Consider the following 10661-nt stretch of genomic DNA (forward strand, 5'->3'; position numbering starts at 1 on the left):
TCAACTCAAAAAAATCAGAAGCCCTCCTGTATACCAAAGACAAAATGGCCGAGAAAGAAATTAGGGAAACAACACCCTTCACAATAGCCACTAACCACATAAAGTACCTTGGGGTGACACTAACCAAGCAAGTGAAAGACCTGTTTGAAAAAACTTCAAGTCTCTGAAGAAAGAAATTGAAGAAGATCTCAGAAGATGGAAAGATCTCCCGTGTTCATGGATTGATAGGATTAACATTGTGAAAATGGCCATCCTGCCAAAAGCAATCTACAGATTCAATGCAATTCCCATCAAAATACCAACTCAATTCTTTACAGACCTTGAAAAAAAGATTTTCAGCTTCACATGGAGAAACAAAAAAACCAGAATCTCCAAAACAATCCTGTACAACAACAGATCATCTGGAGGTATCTCCATCCCCGATCTCAAGTTGTACTACAGAGCAATAGTAATAAAAACTGCATGGTATTGGCATAAAAACAGAAAGGAGGATCAATGGAACCGCATAGAAGACCCAGAAATAAACCCACATACCTATGAATACTCGATTTTTGACAAAGAAGCCAAATCCATTCAATGGAAAAAAGACAGCATCTTCAACAAATGGTGCTGGTCCAACTGGATGTCCACATGCAGAAAAATGAAAATAGATCTATAATTATCACCCTGCACAAAACTAAAGTCCAAGTGGATCAAAGACCTCAACATAAAACCAGATACTCTAAATCTGTTAGAAGAAAAATTGGGGAACAGCCTAGAACTCATTGACACAGGAGACAACTTCCTGAACAGAACACCAACAGCACAGGCTCTAAGAGCAATAATAAATAAATGGGACTTCATGATACTGAAAAGCTTCTGTAAAGCAAAGCACACTGTCATAAAACAAAACACCTGCCTACAGATTGGGAAAGAATCTTCACTAATCCTTTATTTGACAGAGGACTAATATCGAGTATATACAAAGAACTAAAGAAGCTAAAAAGCAGCAAACCAAGCAATCCAATTAAAAAATGGGGAACAGAGCTAAACAGAGAATTCTTGACAGAGGAATATCGAATGGCATTGAAACACTTAAAGAAATGCTCATCCTCATTAGCCATCAGAGAAATGCAAATCAAAACGACCCTGAGATATCACCTCACACCCATCAGAATGGCCAAAATGAAAAACTCAAGGGACAACACATGCTGGAGAGGTTGTGGAGAAAGGGGAACCCTCTTCCACTGCTGGTGGGAATGTAAACTGGTACAACCACTCTGGAAATCTATCTGGCGCTTTCTAAGACAATTAGGAATAGTGCTTCCTCAGGACCCAGCTATACCACTGCTAGGTATATACCCACAGTTTGCTCAAGTACACAAAAGGGATATTTGCTCATCCATGTTTATAGCAGCTTTATTTGTAATAGCCAGAACCTGGAAACAACCCAGATGTCCATCAACGGAGGAATGGGTACAGAAATTGTGGTATTTTTACACAATGGAATACTACTCAGCAATCAAAAAGGAGGAAATCATGATATTTGCAGGCAAATGGTGGGATCTAGAAAAGATCATCCTGAGTGAAATATCCCAGAAGGAGAAAGACAAACACGGTATATACTCACTTATATAGACCTATAAGATATGATAAACATAATGAAATCTATACACCTAAAAAAGATAATCAAGAGAGCAGACATGGGGTAAGATTATCAATCCTCGTTTTGAAAGACAGATGGGATGCACATTAAACATTGACAGGAGTCTACTGAGCGCATTTGAAAAACTCTAACTAGCAGTGTTTTCAAAGCAAAGACTCATGACCAAACCTTTGGCAGAGTACAAGGAATCATAAGAAAGAAGGGGAGTTAGTCTGATGAGGAAAGGATAGGAGCTCCACAAGGAGCAAATATATCTGGGCACAGGGTCTTTTCTGAGACTGACATGCAACCAAGGACCATGTATGAATGTAACCTAGAACCTCTGCTCAGATGTAGCCTGTAGTAGCTCAGTAACCATTTGGTTTCCCATAGTGAGGGGAACAAGGACTATTTCTAACAGGAACTCAATGACTGGCTCTTTGGCCTCCCCACCCCCCAAGGGAGGAGCAGTCCTGTTAGGCGACAGAGGAGAGCTTTGCAGCCATTCCTGAAGATACCTGATGAAACAGGATCAGATGAATGGGGAGGAGGTCCCCCCTATCAGTGGACTTGGCAAGGGGCACAGTGGAGATGAGGGAGGGAGGGAGGGACTGGGAGGGAATGAGGGATTGGGACACGGCTGGGATACGGAGTTAATAAAATGTAACTGATAAGAAAAAAATAAAATTAAAAAAATAAACCTTAAAAAAAAAAAAGAAACATATCTTGGTTTTAAAGACGGGTACCACCTTACAGTGAAAGGATGGGCAAAAGTAACCCCATCAATGGAACCAGAAAGAAAGCAGGAGTCACTACCCAAACATCTGATGAAATAGACTTTGAACTGAAACTGATTAGGTGAGATAAAAGAGAGACTTCATTCTAATAGAGGAAACAGTTAACAGAAAACATTACTACCCTGAATATATATTCATCAATGTCTGGGACACCCAATTACATTAAAAAGATCTATACTCCTGGATTAAAATTCACAGATTAACACCAATCCATAATTACTAAGTGATTTCAATACCAAACATTCTCCAAAAAACAGGTTTTCCAGACAAAAAATAAAAAATAAAAATCTCAGATAAGTATATAACATCATAAATCAAGTGGACTTAACAGATACCTAGAAAATATTGTAACGAAGCAACAAAGAAGACATATTTTACTCTGCAGCACACAGAAACTTTTCTAAAATAAACTGCATCCTAAAATAAAAAAAAATCATTAGAAATGAAAAAAAAATCTTTGAAATTACTCCTTGTATGCAATTTGACCACACTGCAATAAAAACTAAATTGATAAGAAGCAAATGTCTAGTAAATACAAAACCTCATGGAGATTTTTACATTACAGAATGATGATGGGGTCAAAGAATAAATCAATGGAGAAATAAAAACTTCTTGAAATTATTTGACGATGAAAACAAGAAAAACTTCCAGGATACATCTATAGTAATCATATGAGGAAAATTTATAGCTCTAAGTGCCTACATAAAAAAAGTCAGAAACAAACAACAGAAATAAACGTCATAATTATATGCCACAAAAAGTTAAAAAATACCAAATACACCACAGTTGATAGAAAGAAATAATATTAAAAGTAGAAATGAACAGAACAGAAACAAAGAAAATAATAAAAAGAAACAATGAATGTAATTGGCAAGCATTTGGCCCAACAAACCAAAAGAAACAAAGAGAGGATCCAAATTAACAAAATCAGAAATGAAGAGGGAAACATTATAAGAGATACCAAGTGAATTCAGAGTATTGTAAGAGGATATTTTTAAAATGTATACTCCAATAAGTAGGAAAATCGAAAAGACCTGTATGATTTTCTAGATTGTACCAAATTACAAAATTAAACCAAGAAGTCAAATAGGCCAATAACAAATGATGACACTTAAATAATAATAAAAAGCCTTTCAGCCAAGAAATGTCTATGACTTGTTGGATTCACAGACTTTTACCAGATATCCAAAGAAGATCTAGAGCCAGTCTTTCCAATAATGTTTCAAAAGAAAAAAAAAATGCTTCTATAAAGCAAGTGTAACTGTTTCGCCAAAACCAAGTGTTGACTCAACAAAAACTGAAATAAGAAAAGACAAGACAGGAAAAGAAGAAAAGGAAAAAAAGTAAGAAAAGAAAAACTACAAGCCAATATTCCTGATGAGAATAGACTCAAAAATGATAAAATATTTGCAAACAGAATACAAGCATACATCAAGAAAAAAAAGTCTACCCCAAACCACTTGGCTTTATCTCTGAAAATAGGGATGGTTCAGCAAACACAAGTCAATAAATATAAGAAACCACATAAATGACAAAACCCACACACTCATCTCAATAAATGCTGAAAAACAGCGATCTGTAAAACTAATATGCATTTATGATAACAGTCCTAGGAAAACATAGGACTAGAGTGAGCATTCCTAACATAATACAGGTTAGAAACTGACAGCAAACAATATCTTAAATGCAGTTCTCCTGAAGCCAAGAATGAGACAAAGATGCCCACTAGCCACACTCCTTTGCAACATAGTATCCAAAGGATTCGCTGGAACAACAGAAGAGAAGGAAATTGACTGGATCCACGTAGGGAGAGAAGTCAAAATTTCCATTTTGTAGATGACATGAAGTATAAACTAAAGATCCCAGAATTCTTAGAACATTTCTAGAAACAAAAAGCAAATGCAGCACTATGGCAGCAGAATCAATTGGCACAAATCAATAATTTTTCCTGAAAAGCAAAATTAAAACATGCAGAGGAGATCATAGACAAACTCCCATTCACAATAGCATTATAGAAATGATCAGTTTCAAGAGGTCCCATTTATTAATTGTTGATCTTAGAGCCTGAGCTGTTGGTATTCTGTACAGGAAGTTGTCTCCTGTGCCAGTGAGTTCCAGATTCTTCCCATTTAATCCTCCTGCATATTTTGTATATCTAGTTTTATGCTGAGTTTTTTGATACACTTAGACTTGAGTTTTGTGCAGGATGACAAATATGGATCAATTTGCATTGTCTATATGCGAACATCCAGTTAGACCAGCACCATTTGTTGAAGATGATGTCTTTTTTTCCATTGCATGGTTTTGCTCCTTTGTCAAAAATGAGGTGTACATAGGTGTGTGGGTTTACTTCTGGGTCTTTGATTCAGTTCCATTGATCAACCACTCTATTTCTATGTCAGTACCATGCTGTTTTTATTACTATCACTCTGTAATGTAGCTTGAGGTCAAGCATGCCTGCAGAAGTTTTATTAATGCATAGGATTGTTTTCACTATTCCAGGTTTTTGCTTTTCCATATGAAGTTTAGAATTGTTCCTTCAAGTTCTGCGAAAATTTTGGTTGGTATTTTTATGAGGATTGCATTGAAGCTGTAGATTGCCTTTGGTAAGATAGCCATTTTATCATGTTACTCCTACAAATCCATGAGCATGGGAGATCTTTCCATCTTCTGCTATCATCTTCAATTTCCTCTGAGACTTGAAGTTCTTGTCATGCAAGTCTTTGACTTTCTTGGTTAGAGTTCTCCCTAGATCCTTTATATTATTTACGGGTATTTCAAAAGGTGTGGTATCACTAATGTCTTTCTCAGCCTGTTTTTCATTTGTATACTTGAGGGCTACCGACTTTTTAAATTAATCTTGTGTCCAGCCACTTTGCCGAAGGAGTTTATTAGCTGCAGGAGTTCTCTGGTGGAATTTTTGGGATTGCTTATGTATACTTCCATATCATCTGTGAATAGCAATTCTGCACCTTCTCCTTTCCAATTTGTATCACTTTGATCTCACTTAGTTGTCTTCTTTCTCTAGGTAGAACTTCTAGAACTATATTGAAGAGACATGTACGGAGTGAGCAAGCTTGTCTTGTCCCTGATTTTAGTGGGATTGCTTTGAGTTTTTCTGCATGGATGTTGGCTATCCATTTGCTGTATGTAGGCTTTATTATGTTTAGGTTTGGGCCAGCTTCTGTAAAGCAAATGACACTATCAATAGAACAAAGAGCAGACTATGAATTGGGAAAAGATCTTCAGCAATCCTGCATTGAACAAAGGACTAATATCAAGAATATATAAAGAACTCAAAAAATTAAATACCAACAAACCAAACAATCCAATTAAAAATGGGATACAGAGCCAAACAAAGAATTCTCAACAAAGGAATCTCAAATTGTGGAGAAGCACTTAAAAAAATTCAGTGTCCTCACTCATTAGGGAAACGAAAATCAAAATGACTCTGATATTCCATCTTATACCTGTAGAATGGCTACGATCAAAAACTCAAGTGACCACACATCTTGGCAAGGATGTGGAAATACTAGAAAAACATTTGGATTCCCCAAGGTATCTTTCCTAACTCCAGAATGTTTGGGCTGGCCTCCATGCTTACTTGAAGTGGGTTCAGGGTCTTATTTAGAAAACAACAGCTCTTTCACTAAATTAAGAAAATATTACCTCCCCAAACACACTTGGAGAAAGTATTATTTATTGTAGACTATACCTAAGTGAGGTAATGTAAATGCAGTATCAGCAGAAATCAGGCCATTGGGCTAGGAATGTAGCTCAGTTGGTAGCATGCTTGCCTACAAAGTATTGTGGGGGGAGAGACACACACAATTTGAAACCTTAAACTTATAGGCATTGGGGAGGGAGAAGAAACCCAAGTCAACGGCAAACACAAAACCTTCAAGAAGATCAGAGAAAAAAAGTGCCCCAAAGACACAGACCTGTAATACAACAAGCACACAGAGCACAAAAAGGACTAGAGAAGAAACAAAAATTTCAATGCATTTTACAGTTAAAACACTAAGTATGCAAAACCAAAAAAAAAAAAATGGATTCAAAGCTCCAAGAGAAAAAATATGCAAGTCACAAATAAATAAAACCCTTCAAATGAAAATGTGAACTTCCCTAATTCCAGGATAAAGTGGGGTAGGAACAGCTGATTTCTCAAGGTAAACTTTCAAAGCCAGAAGAGCCTCCAAAAATACATCTTCAGTCCTAAATGACATCCAATCTAAAATAATATATCCACCAACCTACTGCTATCATTGAAGGAAGAAGAACAATTTTCCACATCCCAGGCAGCCTAAAAAAATAATATTCAACAAACCAAACCTAAGAAAATAAAGGAAACATTATTTTGGGCTGAAGAGAAAAATGAGTAGACCAGAGAGATGTGGAAATTATATGAAGCTGTAACTATTAAAACATAAACTATCTCTGAGAACACAATAGAAAAAAATAACATGATGACCAGAACTAAAGCACAAATAATAATAATGTGAATATGAATGGCCTCAGTTCTGCACTCAAAATTACAGACTGACTGAATGGATCAAGAAATGAATTCTATTTTTGTGCTGCCTCCAAGAAAAACAGCTTAGGCACCACCATAAAGTATAAGGATAGACAAAAGTACTCCAATATAACTAGGAAAAATGCATTTGTCATTATCCTAAATATATGACAAAATAGACTTTGAACTAAAACTAAACAGAAGTGATAAAGAGGTATGCTTCATTCTAATCAAGGAAACAGTTGACCAAGAAGACATTACCATCCGAAACAAGTATTTATCAAACTCAGGGATGTCTAACTTCATAGAGAAAATTTACAACTGGATTAAAAGACACAGATTAACATCAATTTATTAACAGTAGGTTATTTCAATGCCCAGCAGGAGGTATGTGTTAGGCCTCTAAATTTCTGGAATTAATAATTAGGATACTTGCCTTTCTCCTGAAATTAGAGTTATTGGGAATTCTTGGAAAGGCCTCTTTCCCTCATTTCTCTCTCTCTCTCTCTCTCTCTCTCTCTCTCTCTCTCTCTCTCTCCCTCTGTGTGTGTGTGTATGATTCTGTCTCTCACTGTGTGTATAGTATGTTTCTGTCTCTCTTTTCTCTCTCTGTCTCTGTGTCTACCTCTCCCTCCCTTTCTCCTGTCTTCCCACCACTCTCTTTTTGTCTGTCTCTTTTTTTTTTATCATTCTCTGTTTGCAGCAGGGATACCACAATCAACTATAAGAATGGAAATAGAGAGGGATATATATGGGTGTGAAAGAACAGCATCTGAACTTGGCTCTAACATTTCCTTTCTGCCCTCTGGATACCTGGAGAGCCTGTTGGAGGGTTACAGAGTCATAGGCAGGCTCTCAGTAGAGACTTGCCTTTTCTTTACATTAAACTTGAGAAAGCTACATTCAAGCATACCCAATTAGCCACTACCCAAAAATTTAACCATGAATTACTAGATATCTCCTCAAAGAATGAAACTAGATCCATGTGCTGTGTAGTTTTTTCAACTTGACACAAACTAAAGTCATCTGATAGGAGGAAATGCCAATTTTTCTTCCACAAGATCTAGCTCGAGGATAGCCTGGAGGGTATTTTCTTATTAGTAATAGATGAGGGAGTGTCCAACTCCTTGTGGGTGCTGCCGTCCCTGGGCTGATTGTCCTAGGTTCCAAAAGAAAGCGAGCTAAGGAAGCCACATGGAGCAAGCCAGGAAGCAGCACCCTTGCATGGCCTTGTGTTAGCTCCTGCCTACAGGTTCCTGCCCTATTTGGTTTCTGTCCTGAATTCTCCCAAATATGGAAAACTATAAGCCAAATAAACCCATTCCTCCTAAAGTTGCTTTTGGTCATTATGTTCATCACAATTGTAGAAGCCCTAACTAAGTCAAGTTGGTACCAGGATGATGGGGTAATCCTTTGTGCTTTGGGAAGGATGGTGGAAGAACATATGATTGCTTATACATGGATTTTAGTATTAAGTCATTGATAAGCAAATCATAATTCATACAGCCAGAGGTTAGGTAGAAAATAAGTGAGGAAGGAGAAGGCTGGTTCTCCCTAGAATAGGAAAGTAGAAAAGATAGTTATGAGTACATTGGGAGAACTGAAATGGGAGTATCAAATGGGGTGGGGTCAAATGTTCAGGACAGTAAATTTGGGGAGAGACAGCTTTATAGAACAGAAAGCAAGGAGAAAACCAAATACTAGTGCTCTGCTAAAAGGATGTAGAAATAAAATGACTCCAAGTGACATTATTCTGTATTCATAGATACAAGTATTGCTCAAACATCATCATAGAAGCTTCCTCCAGCAGCAGATGGGAACAGATAGAGAGACCTGCAGCTAGAAAATATGCAGAGTGAGAGACCTTGAAATACTCAGCCACATATGGGACATCTCAGTTAAAACATCCCCTCAGGGCCCAAGGAACTCTGTGGAAAAAGTGGTGGAAAAGACTAGAAGAACCAGAGTGGACAGAGGACACCAAGGAAACAAGGCCTTCTAAACAAAGCACAATGGACACACATGTAAACTCAGAGACTAGGGAAGCATGCAAAGGGCCTGCACAGGACTGCACCAGACATGGTCCTAAAACAAAAGTGGGTCTAAGCACCATCTCTAGCCCTAACCTAATGAAACTATCTCCATTTGATAGCAATTTGCAAATATAGCATTAGTATTCTCCAAGGGTATTTCACTTGGGGAAATATATTACTCTTTTATTATTTTATTATTTTTTATATTAATTACAATTTATTCACTTTGTATCTCAGCTGAAGCCCTTCCTTCATTCCCTCCCAATCATACTCTCTCCCTCATCTCCTCCCATGCCCCTCTCCAAGTCTATTGATAGGGTAGGTCCTCTTTCCCTTCCATCTGACCCTAGCCTATCAGGTCTCATCAAGACTGGCTGCATTGTCTTTCTCTCTGGCCTGTTAGGGCTGCTCCACCCTGAGAGTGAGGTGATCAAAGAACAGGCCAATCAGTTCATGTCAGAGACAGTCCCTGTTCCATTACTAGGGAACCCACTTGGACACTGAACTGCCATGGGCTACATCTGTGCAGGTGTTCTAGGTTATCTCCATGCATGGTCCTTCGTTGTAGTATTGGTCTTTGACAAGACCCCTGGGCCCAGATTTCTTGGTTCTGTAGCTCTGCTTGTGGAGCTCCTGTCCCTTCCCCTTCTTTCATAAGATTCTCTGTACTCTGCCCAAAGTTTGGTCTCAGCATCTGCTTTAATACCTTACTAGGTTGAGTCTTTCAGAGCCTTCTGTGGTAGGCTCCTGTTTCCTGTTTTCTTCCACTTCCAATGTCCAGCCCATTTTCCTTTCTGAGTGAGGATTGATCATCTTACCCAGAGTCCTCCTTCTTGATTAGCTTCTTTAGGTGTACAGATTTTAGCATGTTTATCCTATATTATATGTCTAATATCCACTTATATGTGAGTATATATCCTATGTGTCTTTCTGCTTCTGGGATAACTCACTCAAGTTGATCTTTTTTAGTTCCCAACATTTGCCTGCAAATTTCATGATTTCTTTGTTTTTCATTGCTGAGTACTATTCCATTGTATAAATGTACCACAAATTCTGTATCCATTCCTCCATTGAGGGACATCTAGATTGTTTCCAGATTCAAACCCAAGATTTCACCTTGTACCCATCAGAATGGCTAAGATCAAAAACTCAAGTGACAATACATGCTGGAGAGGATGTGGAAAATGGAACCCTCCTCCATTGCTGGTGAGAATGTTAACTTGTACAACCACTTTGGAAATCAATTTGGTGCTTTGCAGAGAATTAGGAATAGTACTTCCTCAAGATCCAGCTATACCACTCCTAGGCATACATCCAAAAGATTCTCAAGTACTCAAGGACATTTGCTCAACCATGCTTGTAGCAGCTTCATTCATAATACATTACTCTTTAACAGTAGGCCCCCTGCCTTGTGGTTCCCTGTCTGTAGCTAAAGGAGCTGCGGGATGGCATGGGGCGCTGAGCCGAAAGTAGGCACTTTTTCCATATTAAGGTACAAGGAATGTCAGCTTCCAGGGGGGAAAGAGTGAAGCATGGGGTCCAGAGTGCCGTTTTTCTCAGAAACTTCGGTCTTAGGGCAGACATAAATGAAACACAGAACTGGATCCCAACCAATGGATATCCAGTCTGGCTGGACATGAGGGAGAAAAGATTTTCTCCACAGCAGAAATGTTACTTCCCTTTTGGTTGGACCA

Source organism: Psammomys obesus, unplaced genomic scaffold, assembly GCF_907164565.1.
Source record: "Psammomys obesus unplaced genomic scaffold, mPsaObe1.curated_primary_1811, whole genome shotgun sequence".
Taxonomy (NCBI): Eukaryota; Metazoa; Chordata; class Mammalia; order Rodentia; family Muridae; genus Psammomys; species Psammomys obesus.